The following is a 13,832-nucleotide window of genomic DNA, read 5'->3' as shown; positions in this document are numbered from 1 at the left end:
GACTGGAGGAATCCCCAAAACTATGGCTCCTGGACGCTCTGCTAACCCAAAACTGAAACCATTCCTGAAGCCCGCTCTTCAGACAAGGAATAGACAGGATTATAAAACAAGAAATAATACACGCACGTGGTGAGCGTGCTTCTTAGTTCAATCAGACACACGAGACCAAATGGGCAGCTCCGGTCCAGAGGCAGGATGAGAAAGCAAGAAGGGACAGGAACTGGTTGAATGGACACAAGGAACCCAGAGTGGAAAGGGGGAATGTGCTATCCCATTGTGGGAATCGCAACTATTGTCACAAAACAGTATGTGTATAAATGTTTGTATGAGAAATTAACTTGAGCTGTAAGCTTTCACCTGAAGCACACACACAAAAAGATTACAGCCAAGAAAACCCTATGGGGCAGTTTTACTGTATTACATGGGGTCACTACGAGTCAAAAATAGACTCAATGGCACCTAACAACGACAACTGTGGAAAAGTTTGGTGGTTCCCACAAAGCTGAACATGGAATTACCATGTGATCCAACAATCCCAGTCCTAGGTACATATCCCAAAGAAGTGAAGGCAGGAACATAAACACATACGCCAATGTTCACTGCAGCTCTTTTCACAATAGTCTAAATGTGAAAACCGAAATGTCCATCAACAACTGAATGGATAGATAAAACATGTATATAGTTATACACACAATAGAATATTATACAGCCATAAAGAGAAATGAAATCTGATGTATGCCATGACAGGAACCTTGAAAATATTATGCTGAGCAAAATAAGTCAGTTATAAGAGAACCAATACTCACTTACATATGAAATAAATACATAGAAACCAAATATTATTAATGGTTACCAGGGTGGGAGGGAGGGAGAAAGGGGGAGTTTTTGTTTGGGGGGGGCATTGAGTTTATGTTAATGGTGGTGGAATATTTTGGAAAAGGATAGCAATAATGGTGGCACAACATGAAAACTGTAACCAATGTCATTGAATTGTAAATGTGGAGGTGGTTATATTGGCCAATATTTTGGTGTGTATATTTTCACCACACACAAACATACAAAGTAGAACAAGGACTGGCCAAAGACAAGATAGGGGAATAAAAGAGTGGCGATATTAAGTGTGATGGTTAAGATCGTGCGTCAGCTTGGCTGGGCCACGATTCTCAGTGTTTATATGTGATCGATCCCATGATGGGATCTGCTCTGAGTAGCCAATCAGTTGCTGCTCTGGGTCCTGTGGCTGCCTCCTGTTTATCTGACCTCCAGTTCCTGGGACTTGAGCTACCAGCTTATCTGCCAATCTTGGGATTCCTCGATAGTCACAGCCTATGAGAAAGAGCCCTGCTTTTCCACCTGCCGGATCTTGTGTTTGTCAGCCTCTGCGGCTATGTGAATCGGGAGAAGACTCTATCCTAATCTACGGACTTTGGACATTCCAGCCTTGACAATTGCGTGAGCCGTTTCCTTGATATAAATCTCTCTCTAGATATATTTATGCTCTTCACTGGTTTTGCTTCTCTAGAGAAACCAACCTAAAACATTAAGGAAGGCCCCAAATGCCGAGTCAAGGGGCTTGGACTTGTTTCTCTAACCAAAACCAAACCAAATCAGTTGCCATCAAGTGGATTCTGACTCATGACAACCCCATCCAACCGTTCTCAAATCGAGCCTCAGATCCATTTTCGGAAAGCGACGAAAAGACCCATTATCTGAGCTCCCACGTCCAACCTCCAGCCCTCATAACCCTTCCACCAGGGTAGCTTTGCCTTCTCTGCTTTACACATTTGGTGTTCAGCATAATACATGAAGAAAGAGCAACTAGTCCTGTACGTCCCTTTACATTGCAATATGAAATTTTTCAAAGTAGATTTTTTGGGTATGATTTATAAAATTGGTGTCTCTTTTACTACAGATTTTAATATTTATGTCATGGACCTTCTGAAGATGTGTTCATATAAATCTGTTTTAATTGATAGTCTTCCTTTTCTGTCTTTTAGCTCATTCCACCATCACCCCCCTGCCCAGTTTCCTATGATTCTCAACTCTTTAAAAATACTCTTGGGATATTTTAGCCAGTGCCCTCATCACCTTCTAAAGAATTGTCTTCTAGATCAATCATATTTCACCACCATCCTCACAAAGCATTTAAAAAAAAAAAAAATCAATTTGCCCCCCCCAAACACACAAAGAAAAACCTCTTCTGTCCCCCAAGTATGAATCGGCAGAACCCACAGTCACCAGAGTCACTTCCTGCCCAGTTCAGTCATCCCTACCCCCTCCAGTGCCCTCCATTTCAGCAAACTGAGAGCCAGGATGTAACTGTTCAAAGACGCTCAGATTTTGATGAGGGCTTCCTGCGAATGTAGATCCCAGGAAGGGAAAGGCCCTTGGGTTCACCCCATCTCCTGGTTTTTGTACCAAGGACCCACTTTTCCCTGGGCCCTTCAGTAGTACCGCCTTCTCACTGAAGTGAGGCTTTTGAGTCCGTGTTCTCGGGGAGAGAGCGATGTTCGGAAAAATTTGTGCCTTTGGCAGAGCCTAACGCCCTTGTGTTCAGCTACTAACTGAGATGTTGGCAGTTTGAACCCACCCAGCAGCACCGTGGAAGAAAGGCCTGTCAATTTGCTTCAGAAAAGATTACAAGAAAGCTCTGTGGAGCACAGTTCTACTCTGTAACACATGGAGTCGCCATGAGTCAGAATCAACTCAATGGCAACCAGTTGGTTTATTGGTTTTAAGTCATTTTAAGCCCGAAACACTTTCTTGAGGGGTATGATAGGCAATCTGTAAGATGACCCCCATTGACCCGTGTCCCTTGATATTCATGCCCTTGTATAATCCCCTCCTCTTGAGCGTTGGCTGGATGTAGTATCTTCTCACTTATAAGAAACAGAATATGGCAGAAGTGATAAGATGTCACTTCCGAGATTAGGTGACAGAAAGGCTGTGGCTTCTGCCTTGGGCACCCTCTCTGGGTCATTTGCTCTGAGGGAAAACAGTTGCCACTGTGTCAGCTGCTCTAAGGAGCCACCCATATGGCAACGAGCTGATGTCTTAAGAGCAATAGCCAGGGAGGAGCTAAGGCCTGCCAGTAGCCACGTGAGTGAGCTTGAAAGCGGACCCTCCCCTAGTCAAGCCTTAAAATGACTGCAGCCCTGTCTGACTCCTTGATCTCAGCTTAGGAGAAACCTTGAGCCAAAAGCACTCAGCTAAGCTGTGCCCAAGGAGCCCCGGTGGTACAATAGTTAATAACTTAACTGCTAACTGAAAGGGCAGTGGTTTGAACTCACCAGCCGCTCCACGAGAAAAAAGACCTGGCGATCTGCTCTCGTAAAGATTAAAACCCAAAAGTGAGCCCATTGCTGTCTAATTGATTCTGACTCATACAGACCCTATAGGACAGAGTAGAACTGCCCAGTTTCAGAAGCCAATTGCCACATCTTTCTACCACAGAGCAGCTGGTGAGTTTGAACTGCCAACCTTCCAGCTAGCGGCTAAGTGCTTAATCACTGTGCCACCAGGGCTCCTGCTCCATAAAGATTACAGCCCAGAAAACTCTATGGGGTTCTACTCTCCCGTATAGGGTTGCTGTGAGTCAGAATAGACTCGACGGCACACAACAAAGCTGCGCCAGGATTCCTGAGCCACAGAAACAATGAGCTAATAAATGTGTGGTTTTAAGCCACAAATTTTGGAATTATTTGTTACATTACACAGTGTCTTAGTTTCCTTGTGCTGCTGTAACAAAAATACCACAAGTGGGTGGCTTTAAAGAACAGAAATTTATTATCTCATGGGCCTGGGGGCTAGAAGTCCAAATGAAGGTAAAGGACGTGTTGATTCCTTCTGAGGCCCTGAAAGAGCAACTGTTCTACCTATATCTCTCTCCTGGCTTCTCGCCTGATAAGAAAACCAAACCCATGCTGTTGATTCTGACTCATAGTGACCCTATAGGACAGGGAAGAATTGCCACATAGGGTTTCTGAGACTGTAAAACTTTATGGAAGCAAACTGCCATGTCTTTCTCCCATGGAGTAGATGGTGGGTTCAAACTGCTGAACTTTCGGTTCGTAGCTGAGTGCTTAACCACTGCGACACCAGGTCTAGCCCATCCAGTGCCCTCAAGTCGATAGCAGCTGTCTGCAATCCTTGGTGTTCCTAGGCGTGTAGATTCATCTGCCTCCATCGTCACATGGCCACCCTCTTCTGTGTATTGTTGGGGAAAATAATTAAAAACAAAATCTGCTCCCAAACCAGAAAACCTCTCCACAAAAGCAGAAGAGAAAGAAAACAGTTTTCTTATTGCATAAACCCTAAACCAGAACACAGTGGCAGTCTGCTAAAGAGATTGCAAAGACAGAAAGGAACCTGAACCTTATATAGGCAAGCAGATGCAACCCATTACATACGTGCTCTCCAGATAAAGGATAAGAAGCTTGACAACACCGTTTATCTCAGATTCACCTGGTTATAAGGGTAGCCACCAGCGTTTGTTAATGGCCAAAGGAAAAATAAGCTGTTGATATCTTTATAACAGAAGGTAGTTTTAGAGCTTGAAGCCCACCAAAGTTAGGCTTTTACCCTCCCACAGAACTTGAGGGCCAGAGGAGCTACTTCCTTACTAATTACATTTGAAAAAGATGGCTCCCAGCTCCCTCAGGAAACATCCCGGGGTTGTAAAACTGGCAGGAAGATTATCTAGCCATTCAGGAGGACTTCTCAAGAGGCAAAGAATTTACAACTACAAGACATCTAAAGTAAATGCTCAAAAAAACAGGGAAGGGGAGGTCTTGTCTTTTTTGCATCAGGGAATATTATGTATACTTATTTTTTTCTCTTCAATTTGCATTTACCCTTATAGTATCTCTCTGTGTCTGCTCTGCTGTTTTCATAAGACACCATTCAAAGGAGATTAGGATTCAGAATCCTACTCCCGTGTGACCACCTATTTCCAAATAGGGTTATATTCACAGGTACAGGAGTCTGGTCTTCAACATATCTTTTGGGGGGGAGGACACAATTCTATCCATAACACATGGCAACAGATAACTAACGCAAGGAGGTACTATTACAATCCTCATTTTGCAGATGCAGAAACTAAGGCTTAGCTACCTGTCCAGGTCACACAGTTAAGAAATGAAAAAGCCAGGATTGGTAGCCAGGTGACATGACTGAGAGCCCATGTGTTTAAGCACTACACTCATAGCCTCCTGATGAAACTGTCTACGAAGAGAGTTTAATTATTTACAAGAATTAGGTATTTAATCCTCATACACTGTCATTGGAAGTATAACTTGGTACTGACATTTTGGACAGCAACTTGGTAATATCTATCAAAAGGCGCAAACCCTTTTACCTTGCAATTTTACTTCTAGAATACTTATTTATAGAAGTACATAGATGCACAGAGATTTATGAGAATGAATGATTATTGTGCATTTTTTTAAAGGCAAATAACTGGAAGTAACACATACGCCTGCTAATAGGGGATTTGGTTAAATCATGATACACCATGCAGTGAAATAATATGTACCTATTAAAAAGAATGAGGTAGATACATATTTAGGGAAGTAGGAAGATAAATATTGATATCTGTAATAGGCAGACTTCTAAGATGGCTCCAAGATTCCTGATCCCTGGTTTATGCACACTTATCTCGGGTGATCCCCTCGCCGTCAAGTCAATTCGGACTCATAGCAACTCTATAGGTATGTAGGGTTGCTATGAATCAGAATTGACTTGATGGCAATGAGTTTGGTTTTTGAAACCCTGGTGACATAGTGGTTAAGAGCTACAGCTGCTAACCAAGAAGGTCGGCAGTTTGAATCCACCAGGCACTCCTTGGAAACTCTATGGGGCAGTTCTACTCTGTCCTACAAGGATGCTATGAGTCAGAATCGACTCAATGGCAACAGGCCTTTTTTTTTTCCTCTCAGGTACTCACTCAAATACTAATCTAGGTGCTGCTATGAAGGGACTTTGCTGATGTAATTAAGTGCCCATGGAGTCCCTAGGTGGTGCAAACAGTTAAGCACTTGACTACTAGCCAAAAGATTGGTGGTTTGAATCCACCCTGATGTCAGGCTGATACCTCATGGTGAGTCTTTCTGGCCTGGCCAATCCCTACCCAAGAGTCACCTCACTAGCATAAACTCTCAGGTGTAATCTGTAGCCTTACAGATAAAAGAAACTTCAATCACTGGGAAGATTCCAAGGTTTTATAGATTATCTTTAGGGACCAACCGCAAAGAACAAATTCTTTAAGTAAACTTAATTTCCTTAACCCACGGCAATGATTTAAAATAATGGACAATTCAGAACACCATTTATTTTTGGCTTTTGATAATGAAATTATGGGGGAGGAGCATGTATTTTACCTTCCTCATTTTCTTCTACGTACACTAATACAAAAACTCATAATATGGATCCCTGAAAGGCATAAACCCAAGAGAGTTCTTGACCCAACAAATGTTTAATCAATCTGTTAAAAAGTGCCAGTAGCTTGGCTGGACATTGGAAAATCAAAGATAAACAAAGACCCCTGTTCGACTTGTGTGCCACTACTCTGCTCATTTTTGGAAGAATTATCCCATTTAATCCTTACAACAATCCTAGGAGGTAGAACTACCGTCTCTATTTTACTGGAGCAGAAATTGAGGTTTAGAGAGTATCTTAGTCATCTAGTGCTGCTCTAATAGATACACCACAAATGGATGTCTTTAACAAAGGGAAATTTATTCTCTCACTGTCCAGTAGGCTACAAGTCCAAATTCAGGTCATCAGCTCCAGGGGAAGGCTTTCTCTCTGTCAGCTCTGGAGGAAGGTCCTTGTCATCAATGTTCCCTTGGTCTGGGAGCATCTCAGTGCAGGAACCTCAGGTCCAAAGGACGTGTTCTGCTCCTGGCATGGGTATGAGGTCCCCATGTGTCTCTGCTTACTTTTCTCTCTTATATCTCAAAAGAGAATGGCTTAAGACACTATCTAATCCTGCATATCTCATCAATATAACTGCCACTAATCCATTTTATTACATCATAGTGACAGGATTTACAACACATAGGAAAATCACATCAGATGATAAAATGGTAGACAATCATGGAATCATACAAGGGAATCAAGACCTAGCACAGTTGACAGATATTTTGGGGGGACACAATTCAATCCATGTCAGAGAGCTAGAAGGGAAACCAGGCAGCTCCTGGGCTTAACTTGCAGGCCACACTGTGATTAAGTGCCACTGATTTATTTTCAAATCTGGAACTCTTGATATATTGATATTTGGAATCACTTGCCTTCTTTTTATATAAAACATAATAGGTGTATGTTACCTTAGAAATGGTATAAAAAGAAAGGCAAATATATAATGAATCTTAAAATGATGGGCACATTTAGGGAAAAAATCTGTCATGGGAAGAGTTTAGCCATGTTATTAAATCTTCCCAGAAGGGTTACTGTATCTGTTAAAAGCATGTGCAGATACAAGTGTGCACATGGGACTAGTGAGGGAGCAGAGAAAGCATGGAGTCAAGGAGAAACAACCTCCTCAGCCTAGGATAGCAGGTCTCAAGTGCAGATATCCCTGCCTTTTCTGCTTTTATTCAAGGGGATACACAGCCTTGGCATTTTAACTATATGATTAAATGGTTATTATATTGATAATAACTTTTTGTTGTCCTTCTAATGCACACATTCTACTGTGTCGTCGTCTTAGTGTTAACTTCTCTTTGGGGTCTGGGGGTGGCAGCCTTCACGGCCAGTCAGAGTCTTGTAAGTATGGGTTTGCAAGATCTGGCCTCAGATTTCTCTGTTTACTGTTGATCACAGGAAGGTCATATTTGAGGATGTGGGTGGCTGATGATAAATCCAGCCCCACTAACTGCAAAACGACTGAAAGATTCCCCTTCAGATAGGCGGATCTTTCCAAAGAAAAAATAGCACTATGTCCCCACATAGTTGAGGGGAGGAGATGCCTGTGGACCTTGGGCCTCTTTGGGTGCCACGCCTGTGACCCACCAGAGGGGGAGGGCAGGAAGGAACAGCTTTTACACCATTTTTAAAAAGAAGTTTAAGATGTCTCAAAACTGGACCCTCTCTTTTGTGAACAGGGGAAGGTGATGGGAAAAGCTTTCCCTGCAGGTGGGGGAAGAGGGACCCCCAGCAGCAGCGGAAGCTCAGAGATGAGGCCGGTATTTGGAGAAAAGGGCACCGTGATCGGACTCTCCTTCCCGGTCTCGCTTCTCGGCAAACCCTTGTCCCGGACCCCACAGTCTCGTCCCTTCACCGAGCAGGAAAGGGGGCTGGGGAAAGCAAGAGCCCTGGCCTCCTACCCACCCGTTCCCGCCACGATCCTGTGGGAACCGAGGCTGCGGACGCAGAGCCTCAGCACCAGGCCGGGAGGGGGTCCGCCCCCAGCACAAGGCCAAGGCCCGCGGCGGCGGCCTCGCGCGCGTCCACATGTGGCAGGCCCGCCGGGGGGTGGCGGGGAGCCGAGGGGGAGGGTTTACTTCACGGCGAAGTTCCCGGATGGTCGCAGCCTCCGGGCGCTGAGCGCTTTTCCTCCCGCCTGGCTCAGCCCTCGCGGACCGGGGGAGAGGTTTCCCGGAAAAAATGCCCGGCGCGCTGCGGGGCAGGGGAGCCGCCCGGAGCCGCTGCGCGGTAAGGACGCGCCGCCACCGCCGGGGGCGGGGTTCCGGGGTCTCGGATAGCCCCAGGGGGACCCCGCGGCCGCCGGGGCGGGCCGGCTCGACGGCGGGGCTCTGTAGCGCCGTGCGGCACGCAGTGGCGCGGGGCGGGGGCGCGGGCCGTCGAGGCGGGGTCCCTGCGGGCGGCGGGCGCACGGGGCCCGCTCAGTCTCCCGGCCTCGGGAGGGAGGGGCGCCATTCCCGGCCGGCGCCTCCTGCAGGCCCGGCGGGTTGTCCGGGGAGGAGGGCTCCAGACGTGGTACCGCGGGCGGGGCGCCCCCTGAGCCCGCGGACCTCGGCCGCAGCAGTTACTTAGCCGGGATGCGCAGGACCCGCATCTGCACCCCGCCCGGGCGGGCGGGGACTTTCGGGCGTCCCCGGGGCCAGTTCACGCGCTGGAGCCGTCGTCCTCGCGGTGGGAATCGCGGCTTCTCGGCGCTCGGCTCCCAAACTGGCCTCCCGCCGGGTGCTCTGGGACAGCCGGCTCCGCGGGTCGGCGCAGACGCGCACCATCTATGTGTCGGTTGACTGGAGGCGCTTCCAGTTCCTGGCATAGTTTTCGCCAGGCCTGTGCCGAACCCTCGGGACAGCTTCACCTCAGTCTCGCTCCCGTACCTCTCGATATTAACATCCTTTTCTTCTTCCTTTTTTTTTTTTTTTTTAAATAACAGTTAAAAAGAGTTGCAGGTTTAAGAGAAACCAGCTAGCCTCGGTCGGGGGTAGACTTTGAACTCTTTGAGATTAACAAAGGGTGTGTCTGTGTGAGGAATTTTTGGTCCTACTTTTTATTCCATGAATAGTCCCTCTGGGACCACGGGCTCATTGCCCTGAGTTCCCTGGGAAGCCTCTCGAGTTGTCAGCAGTGACTGGGTGGACTTGGGTCTCTTTTTCTGAAAGCGCGTCTCAGTTCGCCCGCCCCCCCCCATCCCACCCCCGGATCTTCACTGGACGCCTCATCCTCAGACTCAGGCTAGTGGCAGCTGCAGAGCCAGGACAGATTCCCCACCCTGACTGGGTTTTCTTTTACCGGTTTCCCAAACCAGAAAACAATACTGTAGCTTCATTTTCAGTCGTTGGCTTTTTTTTTTTTTTTTTGCCCACCTCGAAAGCACCCATTTCTATAACGGATAAAATAACTCCCTAAAAATTTCCTATTTCACTTCGTAAATCTTTTTTTTAAACGGATTTAAAAAATTGTGGTAAATTTTACATAACATTAAATTAACTATTTTAAAATGTACAAATCAGTGGCATTTAATACTCTCACAATGTCGTGCTAAAAAAAAAAAAAATGTTGTGCTACCATTTTGGAAATCACCCTTTGACTTTTTGAGGTGAGAGAACCCTGAGCAGGCTATCAGCACCTTGCATCTTAATCCCTCCTTACGCTGCCTCCCACTGTTGCCGTGTATTTGCCTGCCTGTCATCCCCACAAGGTTGAGTTTCTCAGGGACGGGGTGTGATGTTATTCTCCAAATCCCCAGCTACCTCTGTGTTATATGTTGAATGGAAGTGTGCAGAGTAGAACCTGCAGGTGTTAGTAAAAATTGTCTTCCTCCCCTGGATCTACCCAACCCCTGCCATAATAATTTTGGCTCCCGGAGAAGCACACGAACTTTCAGACTGTGATATAGAGGAAAGAAATTTGTAAGCAAAGTACAGATCTAATCCTGGGACGTTTAGAGAGAATGAGATCACTTCCAGCTTGGTGTGGGGATGGGGGGGATTGATGTCTTCTTTCACTTGTTTGTTCATTTCACAAATTGTCTCCTGTGTGCTCAACCATTCCCTGGTGCTCCTAGGCATATCATGCAAGTTGAGCCTCAATTATCTCTTCCAAAAAGTGGGGTTGATAACCTTTGCTCTTCCTCCATTAAAGGGTGTGAGGAACAAATGAGATAATGGGTGTAAAACAGCAAAAAGTGCCAGCACGAGGCCACCCAGACACCATACAGTGTGGGGCACCAAGACTTAAGAGTGTTAATGAGCTAAAAGGTGGTGGGAGTGAAGAGAAGGTGGTATTTATTGTCTCAGTTGCTCTGGTAAGGGACGAACCCATTTTTGTGGGCAGTATTACATACTGGGTTTGTGTCACTGTCTTTGGTGTTCCAAGGTGTTCCTGGCTGTTGTAATTTTAGGTACATATGTGGTGTTCTGGGTTGAATTGTGTCCCCCCAAAACATGTGCTGTAAATCCTAACCTCTATGCCTATGGTTGTAATCCCATTTGGGAATGGGTTGTCTTTGTTATGTTAACAAGGCAGGATTGGTGTAGAGCGTGTTTTGAGTCAATCTCTTTTGAGATATAAAAGAGATTAAACAAGCAAGGGAAAGAAGTGGAGACGGGAGAAGAGATGCCAAACCACATGAAGATTGCCCAGGAGCAGAAGCTCAGAAGAGACAAGGACCTTCCTCCAGAGCTGACAGAGAAGAGCAAGCCTTCCCCTAGAGCTGGTGCCCTAAATTCAGACTTCTAGTCTTCAAAACTGTGAGAAGATAAATTTTTGTTTGTTAAAGCCACTCACTTGTGGTATTTCTGTTACAGCAGCACTAGGTAACTAAGACATGTGGCATCTACAGTGCACATCAGAAAGTTAATAATAAACAAAAGTGCATTTTATTTCTTGTGATTATCAGTTGCCATTTTTTTTTTTTTTATTGAGTCAGCCCTGAATCATGGTGACCCCATGCAGAACAGAACAGAACTGCCTGGTCCTGCCCCATCCTCATGATTGGTTGTAGATCAGACCATCGTGGTCCATAGGGTTTTCACTGTCTAATTTTTGGGAGTAGACCCCAGGCCTTTCTTCCTAGTCCACCATAATCAGGAAGTTCTGCCAAATCCAGTTCAGCATTACAAGACATAATGCCTCCACTGACAGATGATGGGTGGTGACTATTCATGAGGTACATTGGCTGGGAATCAAAGCCAGGTCTCCTTCGTGGAAGGCAAGAATTCTACCACTGAGCCACCAATGCCTGCCTTTGTTGCGATAGTCCCTTCATTTTAAAGCGTCTTATATTTGGGATTCTGCCTCCCAGAGCTGTCGTCTTCCTGAATCCTCCAAATTCCTAACGGTTACCACACTGAGGTCTCTGCAACACCGTTTGCCAACAATCCACAGTTATGCCCTCATGCTCAAAGGTTTGGTAGTTTTATGCTTTGTAAATTGCTCTTGTCCCAGACCCACATAATGTGAATCAGGTCACAGGAGGGATCAAACCAGACAGCCAGTCAGCACTGAGGGTTCCTGCTAGGTATTGCTGCTGGGTGTTCTGCTAGGTGCTATGCTCGGGGTGGAGGGGAAGACCTAGCTCAGAAAGAGGTGGTGGTTGCCGCTGAATGTTTACATTCTGGTAGAGATGAGGCACTGGTTCAAACAGCAGAAATGCAAAGGCAGAACGTGATATATAAGGTAAAAAAAACCCAAAAAAGTACAGATCAAATGTAGGGAAATTTAGAGGAAAGTGAAATTACTTCTAGGTGGAGGGAGTCAGTCCTTCATTCTTTTGGCCATTTAACAAATATTAAGTGCCTACTATGTGCCAGGCATAGAGAGATTAACACACACAGTCACTTTGTGTTCCTCCTTCTCTGTTCAAATTGAGGAACAGTTCAGGTTTCACCTCCCTGCTGGCACATGCATACTTCCTCACTCTTTGTATGGCCCAGCCCTAACATTTGTCAGTTGCTCTTCACCCTGTAGGTATTGTGGTCAGGTCAAAATAATTTACTCTGCCTTTTGTATACTTCAGAATAATAAAAACTTTAGGCTCACCAAAAGCCTCCAGAATACCTTCAACTAGTTTTAAGTCTTAACATGTGTTTAACTATTGCTGTAGTAACTTGGTTCTTAGGCATGGGGTGTGACTAGAAGTTTATACACCTACTTCTCACTTGTCGATTCTCTCATTATCCGACATTTTGCAATTATGACAATAATGGAGTATCTCCTATCCGACTGTTTTGCGCATTAATGATGTATATGTCTGGCAGTAATGAATGCCGAGGTGTGATGCAAGACTAACGCTGGCTGTGATGGATAAGGTTATGTGTGAACTTGGCTGGGCCATGATGCTCAGTGATTTGGCAGTTCTGTAATGATGTAGTCATTCTCTGTTTTGTGCCCCGACGTGCTCATCCTCTATTTTTGCATAACGCTGATTTCACATAATAACTTGGTCTTTGGAACCTAGCCATGTCAATAAGTGAGTGGATATGAAAGCTTGATTCTGTAAATCTGGGGTGAGGCCCACAAATCTGTTTTTTTAAAGCCCCGCAGATGATGCTGGAGTGCTAGCCAGTTGCAGACTTACACGAAGGGCCAGGAAGTCTACAGACCTTGGTTCCAGTTCCAGGGTGAACTCTGCTTCTTTACCTTTAAAATGAGAGTAAAACCTCTACTTCACAGGGCTGTTATGAGGATTGGATGAGGTCACATATATGGGTCACTTAGTGGATTGTCTGGGACAGAGCTGCTACTCAGTGTTTGTGGGCTATTATTTTTATTATTAGGTTTAGTATTATCATCAATGTCAGTCTATAGCAAACACTACTGATATACCTCTCTCCATGTGGAAATACAAAAAGAGCCTGAACATATGAACTGCTTTTTATATAAATTAATATGTGATAATCTCTTAGCTATCCGTAGTATATCGCGTGTTTTATGTGAATCGTCTCATTTAGCCTCTTAACAGCCCTAAGAAGGAGAAAGCTCGTACAGAAGAATCTTAGTATTTGAGGACTGCCAGCCTGTGGTATCTGCTTACCTGGTAGAGCCTACTTTGCTGAAGTTATCAGGGCAGATAAAGGGCAGAAGACAAAGACAAGAACTACCAGTTTCCTGGCCCTTTGGCTCAAGGTAGTGCCAGGTTAACATTGTGGCGTTACACAGTGGCTGTCATCCATGTGGGAGTGACCATTGGACTAGACTGCCTGCCTTAGGCCAATCTGCTTTGGTCACAGGTATAGCAGCTGAGCCCAGGGGCTGAGTACTGGGCTGTTGGCACTGTTTCTGTTGCTTCTTGTGACCAAGGGCCAAGGAACTTTGGTTCCTGGGAGGCATGCTCAGTATTATCGAATCTTCAGATTGGTCACAAATACTTGTTGAAAAGTAAAAAATAATATACTTTGTTAATAATCAGTGAA

The 13,832-nt window shown here is 45.4% G+C and overlaps 1 protein-coding gene across 2 annotated transcripts in view; it reads left to right on the top strand.

Annotated features, from left to right (window-relative positions):
• Positions 1-8,487: 8,487 nt before the first annotated feature.
• The window catches only part of WIPF1 (WAS/WASL interacting protein family member 1), a 142,857-nt gene continuing 137,512 nt past the window's right edge, over positions 8,488-13,832 (top strand). For both annotated transcript variants that reach the window (XM_049887483.1, XM_049887484.1), the window contains exon 1: positions 8,488-8,655. The gene's annotated coding sequence lies outside the window, so the exon portion shown is untranslated. The remainder of the gene's footprint in view (positions 8,656-13,832) is intronic.

The sequence above is a fragment of the Elephas maximus genome, chromosome 6 (assembly GCF_024166365.1).
Source record: "Elephas maximus indicus isolate mEleMax1 chromosome 6, mEleMax1 primary haplotype, whole genome shotgun sequence".
Lineage (NCBI taxonomy): Eukaryota > Metazoa > Chordata > Mammalia > Proboscidea > Elephantidae > Elephas > Elephas maximus.
Note: the sequence above shows the minus strand (reverse complement) of the source record. Positions and strands in the feature narration are given on the sequence as shown.